Source organism: Eschscholzia californica, unplaced genomic scaffold (genome assembly GCF_041429995.1).
Source record: "Eschscholzia californica isolate CP2 unplaced genomic scaffold, dmEscCali1.0.p SCAF_5, whole genome shotgun sequence".
NCBI lineage: Eukaryota > Viridiplantae > Streptophyta > Magnoliopsida > Ranunculales > Papaveraceae > Eschscholzia > Eschscholzia californica.
Window position 1 is genome coordinate 31,028,430 of NW_028238472.1, and position 10,511 is coordinate 31,038,940.

Below are 10,511 nucleotides of genomic sequence, written 5' to 3' on the forward strand. Positions count from 1 at the left end.
CCGTCCCCCTTTGAATAATATGATTCCAAGATCCCATTCCTGTGAAGTTAAGCATACTTTGGCACTGCCCTTAACTTCACCCTCCTGGGTGAGTAACTCATTACTGATCATATCTCATATGACTCTTGGTTGATGAACAACACTTATGTGTTCAATTCATCCTTTTGCCTCGAAATCCAAAACTCTTTTGCTGACTCGTTGAGAATAACCATTTAGACATGTAGACCTCTTCATAGGTCTACCCGTATTGTCCCGAGGTAAAAGATGGCACCCTGCTTTGGCATGACCCACCATCGATGAACAAGGGCGCAACAGGTGTCTTAATCTGGGTAGGCATTACTCAAAATTCTTTTTGGGGACTCTTACGTTTTTGTTTGCATGCATTACTGTGAACTCTAACATAATCATACACCACACAAAACGTAAATAAGTAAATGCGCGCGAGAAAATAAATCAAGCAGACATGATCCTAGTATGGCCCCTAACCTAAAAGATCTAATCTTCTTAGGTTCTTTGCTTGTTTAGCCTCCGTTCGCCTGGATCTCCATCCTCGAACATCCATTGAATTCTCCCACTCGAACCACGATCTCATCCTTTGGCTCTTCAATGGACTCAATTGTACCCTTAACTCTAATTACAAGACTCAACGATTCGCAGATCGTATAAAACTTGAAATTAAATTAATTACATCGGGCACCCATCCGTGCTTAAAAACAAGATAGAACAATTCTATGGCCATACTAGAACCCGCATTCACATCCATACATACATAATAATATGACATTCATAAAACACCCAAGTATGTATGAGATTCGCTTACTTAGGTCGAATCTAGGTTTGCTATGTTCTAGATAGCTATTCGGGAGATACTACCGACATCTCTATGTCTAACGTGCCTTAAGTCTAATTATCTCATAATTCTGACTAATGGCTCATTCTGGTTTTATCCTAAAGATATTGAAATCGTTTTGGAAAAACTCCGATTCAGGCTTTGGTTGGCCTGGGTCGCTTTCGGAAAAAATTATGGTCAAAGTTGGAAGAAGAAAAATAGAAACCTCCCACTTAAGTCAAGGCCCAAAAGACCCGAGTCTAACTCCAAAGACTTAAGTCAAACTTGGTCAAGGGACCCTTTGACTAGACCCAGTCAAGTCTCGGTCAAGGTCCGAACCAAGGTCGGACCCGGATTGGCACGTTCCAGACCGTGCCAAATCCCTCGGGTGGACGCGTCCTGGCCCTAGGCCAGACGCTTCCCAGACCCGCAGACGCGTCCTAGACGCTCTGCCCAAGCTTGTGCTTCTCGGACTCCCAGTCCGAGACAGCTTTTGGTCTCACCAGACGCGTCCCAGACGCGTTCTGGAAGGTCTAGTCCTGGTCGCGTCCGGATTCTCAATCCGAGACGCGTCCGGACTTCTCTCTGTGGTCGCGTCTGGAAGACGCGACCTCAGGTGCCAGACGCGGATCTCCCGGGATCCCTGTCCGAGACGCTCTCGGACGCGTCTTCCTGTCCGAGAATAGCTCGGACGCGTCCTAATCCGAGACGCTCTCGGATTCCCAGTCCGGGAAGGACTGGGACGCGTCCTGAGCGTCCGCGACTGGCCAGACGCGTCCTGGGACGCGTCCTGGTCAGTCCGGCTCCTGGACAGCACCATCTTCCCATCTAATTTTCGATTTCTTCCATCTTTTTGCTGCTGTTTTTGATGAATCTTCATCCAAAAACCAGCAATTTGAAAACTCTTTTAAAAAAACCATCATCTTTAAAATTTTATTTTGAAAACTCTTTTCAAAAACACCAAATTTTAAAGTCTTCCCATTGAAACTCTTTCAATTTTCTATCCGATTAAGTCTAAATCTAATTTAAACTAATCAATTTCATGTCTAAATCCCTATTTAAACATAAAATCATCTAATCAATCAAGCTCGAATCTAATTCGACTAGTCAGAGATAGTTTCATGCAACCGGCTCGTGATGCCACTGTAGGGTTTTGTGTATCCTATACACTAACTAGTGTTGTAAGCGGAATCTCAAACATCTCATGTTTAACACTAGATTGCCCAGGATCGACATGCATAAACTAATCAATGAACTAGAGAGGGATAAATACCTTAACGCGTTTTTCCCTCGAACCATTCCAATCGCATGCAAAGATCGAGAGCTCCAACTGTAGCTCCTCTACTTGAGACACCGAGTGAATAGACTTGATCTCCCTTCCTTTCAGACTGCTAGGACTTACTAGAAGGTTGAGAAGAACTCTTCTTCTTGACTAGATTGATAGAATGAGAACTTTTTCTCTATATTCCTCTATCTCCAACAGCTGTATATTCAGATAGAGAGAGTTGTATATTTTTCCTTAGAGAAAAATCCACACCTTTTCTGTTCTCAACTGACCCAATATATAGACAAACCCCAATTAGAATCTCATTCAGATTAGGTTTTCTATTTTCTGGGTCACAGAAAAGATAATTACCAAAATACCCTTTTTGGGGTATTTTGATAATCCCCTTAAGTGTGGCCGGCCAGGGCAGCCCACCATGGGCCTTATATGGCCGGCCCACTTACTCTGGTCGGCCATCTCATGGCCGGCCCAAAGAGCCTTCCTTCTATCTTGTCCCGAATCTCCATTCGGACCCTTTCGGCCTTTCCGGTTGAATCCCATCCAACTTTAGCCAGTTCCCGTCTAGTCAAATCTCTCCGATCAAGTTACCACTCTTATGTGTAACCCGTTGTAGGATCCGGTCTATGTTAGCTGCGAATCAACTCCTTGATCCGACGATCGTAGTTGGCTTCTAGCAAAGCATTACGACCCCTAATTGGACCGGACTGGATGATCTTTACGTGTGGTCATCGTTATCCTAACTGACAAATTGATCGCATTGCCACCTTGGTCGAAGGACACTCCTTCGGAAGGACATCTCCTTCAGACCGAACGGATAAATCCTTCAATATGATCTTGGCAAAATATGAACATGAATCAAGCGTATACAAGTTACAAGATAGTTTTGGCATACCTCTCTGAATATTCAATAAAGTAATGCATGTTATAAAGTCCAAAAGCTAAAGTTAGAAAACCCACCAGCACATGTGAAGTTAGAAAATTGATTCACATAAATAGAATTCATACATTTTATGAAAAATTAAATTTTTAACGAACTAAAAAAGAGAAGAGATTAATGAAGATGTGTATTGTAAATTTATAATGAAAGAAACAAGAGAAGAGTTGAAGATGTCAGTTGAAGAGAATAGAAATAATACCTTTTTATGAAAGAATAAATTTTTAATGAAAGAGAAAAGGTAGAAATGATCAAAATGTCTTCTGTAGTAATGAAAGAGAAAAGGGAAGAGATGAAGATGGTTGTTGAAGAAAAAATGGGAGGAGTTGAAGGGAGGATGAAGAAGTCGGTCAGTTAGGTTTTTAAATAAAGAGAAAAAATGGGAGTTTGGTATTTACTCGGAAAACAAGTTTTTTTTTTAAAATGCTTAGGTGGACAATAGAGATGTCTCAAAAGAAATCTTTAAAAAAAAAAAATTATTTGGTTTTCTTAAAACTTAAGTTGCCACATCATCTTAAGATCTCAATAGAGTTTTGCATTTGAGAGGTTTTTTTAAAAGAAAAACTCTAAACTCCTAGGTGGCAGTGTGGCACTTAAGATGTTAAGATTGAGTCTTGCATTGGAGATGCTCTGACATTTGGTTAAAAAATATAATCTTCATATTGAAATTATTAAAATAATATACTTATATAATTATATCAATAAAAAATATATATATATAAATATTAAACACTGTAATAAAATAATACTATAAATTTTTTAAATTTTCATAAACACATAAATATCAAAATCTGAGAAATTTGAACCTTATGTAATGGTGATGCCGGTTTTAGTATGATGGTGATAGTAATATATTTAAGAATTACGTTGTGTTGGTAATGAGGAGGTAGTGGCGGTGCTTAATGGTGGTGAACGTGTTGTAGCAGTTGTGGTGGTGCATAATGGTGGTGAACGTGTTGTGGCGGTTGTGGTGGTGCATAATGGTGGCGGAGTTGTGGTGGTGATGTTGGTGGTAGAATGAAGGGGGTGTTGGTGGTTAGGGGGTAAAGTTGCAACGACGGTGGTGATATGGTGTTGGTGAAGGTGGTATAGTGTGGTGGTGGAGTGGTCGATTTGTGGTGATGGTGGTGACAGGCCCGGCCCTGGGCCCAAAGCAGGCAAAGCCTTGCTTTGGGCCCCCACATTTTAGGGTCCCCCAAACTCCACAAATTTTCAATATAAATCTATTTTTATTATGAATTTTAAAGGCCCTCAATTAATAACTTAAAGATTGGGCCACATTTTTATTACCCAGTCAATTGTTTTACATTTCTGTGGGCCCACCAACTCAATAAAGTAACCCTATAAATGCTTCCCCCTTTACTTTTTTCCTTCCCATTATCCTTCCTTCCCACACTTTAGAAACCCCCAATTCCCAATTGCCAAACGTGAAATGTCAAACCCACCTGAACCGAGTTCTCCATTCAAGGCTACCATTATTTTTTCCACTCCACTATCACAACATCAAGTCAACACAAATCATCACTAAGAGGTAATTTTTGTTCACTTTCTCTAATACACCTCTTAGTAATCTACTATTATATAATGATATTGTTCAACTATTATTATAATTTGATTTGTTCAAGACCTAGGTTTTGAGTTTCCTCTTTCACTCTCTTTCTAGTCTCTCATCTTACTAAATATGAAATATGTGTAACTAATGTGTTGTTTATCTATATAATAAGGGAGGAACGTATCTTTTCCCCTCCTCCTAATGGTCCAGATTTATCCTCATGCCCATATAAAAGACGGTTGAGATTTATTATCTCAAAATTTAAAGGTTGGGATTTGAAGAACAACTATCCAAACCGTTTAGATTAAGAGAAAATGCATCTTTTAGAATATACTTCTTTCAAGTTACCTCTCCCTCCCCATCTCACTCCGACCTTTGCTGTCTCTCTCCCTCTCCAGCTCTCACTCTCCTTTTCAAGCAGGTACCTCTTCTTGTCTCGATCTCTTTCTCTCTTTTTCTCTGTCTCACTCTCTCTCTCTCACTCCCTCTCTCTCTCTCTGCAAAGTCACACAACTGAAATGAAGTTAGGGCTTTGATTAATTTGTTTGATTGATTGTTTCCTCCTCAACTGAAATTGATAAGGGTTTTGATATGGGGTTTCCCATGGATTTGTAACAGCAATACCCAAATTTAGGGCTTAGGGTTTTTATTTGTACAAAGTAATTTTTTCCCGGGTGTGCTTATTTTCCTTCTCTCTCATTACATGGATTTGTAACAACAGTACCCAAATATAGTGCTTAGGGTTTTGATTTGTACTAAGCATACTTAATTTATTTTTACTGAAATTTAGGGTTTGATTTGTAACATCAGTACCCACATTGTTCAAACTCATTTTGGGTGATCTGATTTTTTAAATAGGGTTTATATCAAAGAGGTACTAATAAGTTTTTTGTTTTGTTTCATTGTGTAATTAGTTCATTTTTCAGGTATTTCACAATGTTAGAATAACTTATCCATTTAGGACTCCAAAACCAAACCGTTGCTGGCAGGTACGCTTCTTTCCCTAACTCATTTTGTAACAAATTGGTTTAGGCTTCCGATTAGAGGTTTGAATAAAAGGTTACTATTCTCACTTTTACTTTTATCATTTTCGATTTTGTAACTTATTTTTAGTATTAATGTGTACAGAGCCATGTTTGAAGTATCACATATATTGTAACTTATTCACGTCTATGTCGTCGAAAAATCTTTGTCGCTTTAAGAAATGGGACTAGGAACTTGAACTCACTCACATTATGTAACTTAAAAATATGTTTTCCAATGATTTCATTTTCTAAAGACTCTCCCTTTAGCTTTATTAGTTAGACACCTACTATACTAAAAAATGATGAGCCAGTTTTGTTGCATATATGTTGGGCATATTACTCTCTCTAAATCATGCTTGCCTCTTATTCTTATTGTTGAAAATACCTATTGAAATTATAGATCCTCTCAAAATCATGGTTGCCTCTTATTCTTATTTTGTGAGCTAAATCTCATTCACATGATGACAATGTTATTGAGGGTATCATGTGTTTATAATTGTGAACAATTGCATCTTTGAATCATTATGCAACACATGAACTAGATGGTTAATGCACTTTCTATTGTAGGCAAATAAAGCTCTGATGAACCAATGACCATGTTCGAGAATATTCTTCCGTATTACAAACTCTAGCGGAGCTTTCTTGCCGGTAGAGAAGGTTAACATGTGCAAATGTGAAAATGATTGTAAGTCTACTTGGTTTAAACTTGATTTAGGGTTCTTAACTTTGCACAGAGTTCTGAAATGACAATTTCTGAAAATCTAACGTCTTCACACATAACTTCTTCGGTAAATAAGGTCCACCTTCATTCAGTTAACGTCCTTCCTGTTGTGCAATCCGAATACAAAAATATATTGGTGTCCGGTATTACTTTTTATGTTTCCAAAAATATTTGCTGAGATATTTGGTACGCTACATTGTTAGAATTTTAATGTTGATGGTTTTATTTCTAGCATTATCTCATTCAATCTCCACGGTGGAAACACAACATTTTCATGAGTATTCCATCGCATTAGTTTAATTTGTGATTAGAAGGACTAAAGGAGTGTTGTAACTATTGATTCTTTATTTTACACTGTTACAATCTATACTATGTAGGTTTTCTTTTAAGAAAGTAAAAAGAAGTTGTGATTGAAATGGACGTGAATCTATTGTAGCTTACATCATACTACAAAGAAAACATAACTCAAGCTGAGTCGGGTTATCTCGACAAGTTCACTGCTTACATGGACAAGTAGTTTAGACGCATCATAGAGCACCTGTTTGCTATGCTTTCTATATATTTCGATTTGCTGCTATGCTACACATTCAACTAATGAATAGTCCTTTTTTTTACATTTATGTTTCTCTATGTATTATGGGATGGTTTTAATTTGATTTTATGAAATGATGTCAAATTTGATCTTATTTGGCTTATTCAGTTTGCCATTTTGTTATGTTGCTTGCAGTGTTCATGCATACTTTCCTGATGTTGTTATTTATATGGTAGGCTTATTAATTTTTTTTTACATTAGTTTCTATTGAAGGCTAAGTTTCTTTTATGCTTTTAATGATATTGAGATAATGGAAAATGGACCTCATATGTAACATATGATAGAGCAAATTTTAGACACTTCCAATTTTCATCCTATAACTCATGGTTCATCCTATAGCTCATGGTTATGGCCATATTCAAAAAATGAAGCACCAAATAGTTACTTCAAATTTACTTCGATCAAGATATTTTGTGGTTGTACTATTAAAATTAGTAACAATATGAACGTGCAGATTCATTGGAGGCGATAAATGATGAGGAATGCCTATCTACCAAAGGCCATTCGTGAGAGGAAAGATATACAAGCATTTCACTGTGGAGTTTCCCGACACTTTATCTCCGGAGCAGTGCTAGGCACCAGAGACTGTGTTCCGGCTAAGACAATTATTCAAATGACAAACAGGAGTTGGGCCAATGAAAGGAAACAATAATGTGTGATGAACGACAAGGAACAAATGGTCCTTTTGTACCAAGCTCAAGCTCAAACTCGGGCTGAATAGGTATATGAAGAGGATGAAGATATGCATGTTGGTTCCAAGAGGGTCCAATGTGCCTTGCAATAAGAAGGCTAATGAATTGATTTTGACTATTTTTTGGCGCTTGATTCCTTAAATTGGTTTTGAATGTTTAGCTCATGCTTATGTCCATAAATATTTGAGATTGTAAATTTCGCTCTTTAATGCAATTATAGAACTGTCTGTGCCCCACGAGCACGGGTTACACCCTCGTAGTCTATATATTATTAGATGTTTCAATTGTCACTAGTTAATTTAATATTTGACAAAACCTAGCTAATTATTGTTCCTATTAAGTTATTATTTTTGTTATTATCATGTGATATAGTTTTTCTCATTGACTTTTGAAGATTTAGCTATGCTTCCAAATAGAGTACGAAAGTATGTATCCGGGTCCGAAAAAAGGAAAAAAAAAAAGAAAAGAGAAGAAGACCTAATTCAATTCCAAGTTGGTGCCCTTGATCGATTTATTAGACACAATAGAGACATTAACATTGAAAGTGCGGGAGACGTTACAACAAATGATAATAACATGAATTAGGACATTGTAGATGATATTGAGAGAGAGAATACAAGTCAACCCTTATGTGACAATACAAATGAAGATCTCATTAACGAAGAACTCATCAATGAAGAACACAGACCTAAAAATATCTTTGATCCGGGAAATTGGGACATCATTGATCAAACTTTAAGGGACTTTTTGGTACAAAAAGGTCCGACAAGAATTACTAATTTTGATTTTCCTATGGATGAACATGGTAGACGTTTCTCTCCGACATATTATACTCGTACTACTATAAATGGTGATAAGTATGATAGGATGTGGCTTGTATATTCAATTTCGAAAAATAAAGTATATTGTTTTTGTTGTAAGTTGTTCGCTTGTGGAAATACTAGTCAACTAGCATTTGAAGGATTTCAAGATTGGAGAAATCTTACGAGAAGACTTAAAAGTCATGAATGTAGTAAAGATCATTATGAAGCTTCGACTAAATGGCATGAATTAGACGTTAGATTGCGAAGAGCCGAAACTATTGACAAACATATTCAAGAACAACTTAACAAAGAGAAGGAACATTGGAAAAAAGTTTTGAAGAGGATAGTTGGTCTTGTGAGAACTCTTGCTAGGAGAGGTTTAGCCTTTCGTGGGACTAGTGAGAAGATTGGTGAAGAAAATAACGGGAACTTTTTGGGCATTATTGAATGGGTTGCGGAGTTTGATGAAGTATTAAAATTGCACCTTCAACGCATTAAAAGTGAAGAAATTCATTATCATTATCTTAGTCATAAGATCCAAAATGAATTGATATTGATGTTAGCTTCTGAGACTAAGAACATGATTGTTAAGAGAATTCAGGATGCTAAGTACTACTCAGTTATACTTGATTGCACTCCTGATGCAATTCATGAGGAACAAATGTCGTTAGTAATAAGATGTGTCAATGTTGCAACAACTCCCATAAAAGTGGAAGAATTTTTTCTTGGGTTCTTAAAAGTGGAAGATACATCCGGACAAGGTCTTTTTAATGTCCTTAAGAATGAATTAGATAATCTCCATTTGAATATCAATAATGTTAGAGGACAAGGATATGATAACGGATCTAATATGAAAGGTGTGCAAAAAAGATTGCTTGACATAAATCCAAGAGCATTCTACACGCCTTGTGGTTGTCATAGTCTTAATCTTTTACTTTGTGATATGGCTAACTCGTGTCCTAGAGGGATTTCTTTCTTTGGAGCGGTGCAAAGTATTTATGTATTATTTTCATCTTCACCAAAGCGTTGGCAAATCTTGAAAGAGAAAGTACATGGTTTTGATGGTATCACACTAAAATCTCTTTCACAAACTCAATGGGAAAGTCGAGTTGAAAGTGTTAAAGCAATACGGTATATATCAAGCTCCACAAATACGAGAAGCTTTGCATAAATTGGTGGAAACAAATGATGATTCAAAAACGGTTCATGATGCTGAAAATATAATAACGCAAGATTTTGGGAATTTTGAGTTCTTGCTTAGCATGGTTATTTGGTATAATATTTTGTTTGTGGTAAATTCTGTTAGCAAAGCACTTCAAACCGAAGATATAGATATTAATGTTGCATTAGATAAATTGGAAGGACTCATTCGTTATCTTCAAAGTTATAGAGAAGTGGGATTTGAAGAAGGCATGATTGAAGCTAAAGAGATTGCAACTACAATGGGGTTCGAAGCTATATTTCGAGAAAGACTTATCGTTCGTAGAAGAAAACAGTTCGACGGGAATGTAAATGAAGATACATCACTATCAGCTGAAGAATCCTTTAGAATAAATTACTTCCTATACATATTGGATCATGCCATTTCTTCATTTAAGAGTCGATTTGAACAATTTCAAGAGTACAAAAGAATATTTGGTTTTTTGTTCGATTTGAATAAGTTAAACTCTATAGATGATGATGGTTTAAGAGATTCATGTGCCTCCCTTGAAACTTTTCTAAAGTTTAACGAGTCATATGATATAGACGGACTTGATTTGTTCTCAGAGTTGAAAGTGTTGAAACATCTTGTACCAAGAGAGGTCAAACCACCAATTGAAGCGTTAAATTTTTTGAAAGAAATAGAAGGATTCTATCCAAATGCGTGGATCACATACAGAATTTTGTTAGCTATACCTGTCACCGTTGCATCTGCCGAAAGAAGTTTCTCAAAGTTGAAGTTGATCAAGTCTTATATTCGATCTACTATGTCACAAGAAAGTTTAAATAGGTTAGCTATCTTGTCGATTGAGAAAGAAATGACTGAAAATCTTGACTACTCGACAATTATTAGTGATTTTGCATCTAAAAATGTGTAG

At 36.8% G+C, this 10,511-nt stretch overlaps 1 pseudogene; it reads left to right on the forward strand.

Annotated features, from left to right (window-relative positions):
• Positions 1–3,319: 3,319 nt before the first annotated feature.
• LOC147538575 (uncharacterized) lies at positions 3,320–10,511 on the forward strand (annotated as a pseudogene).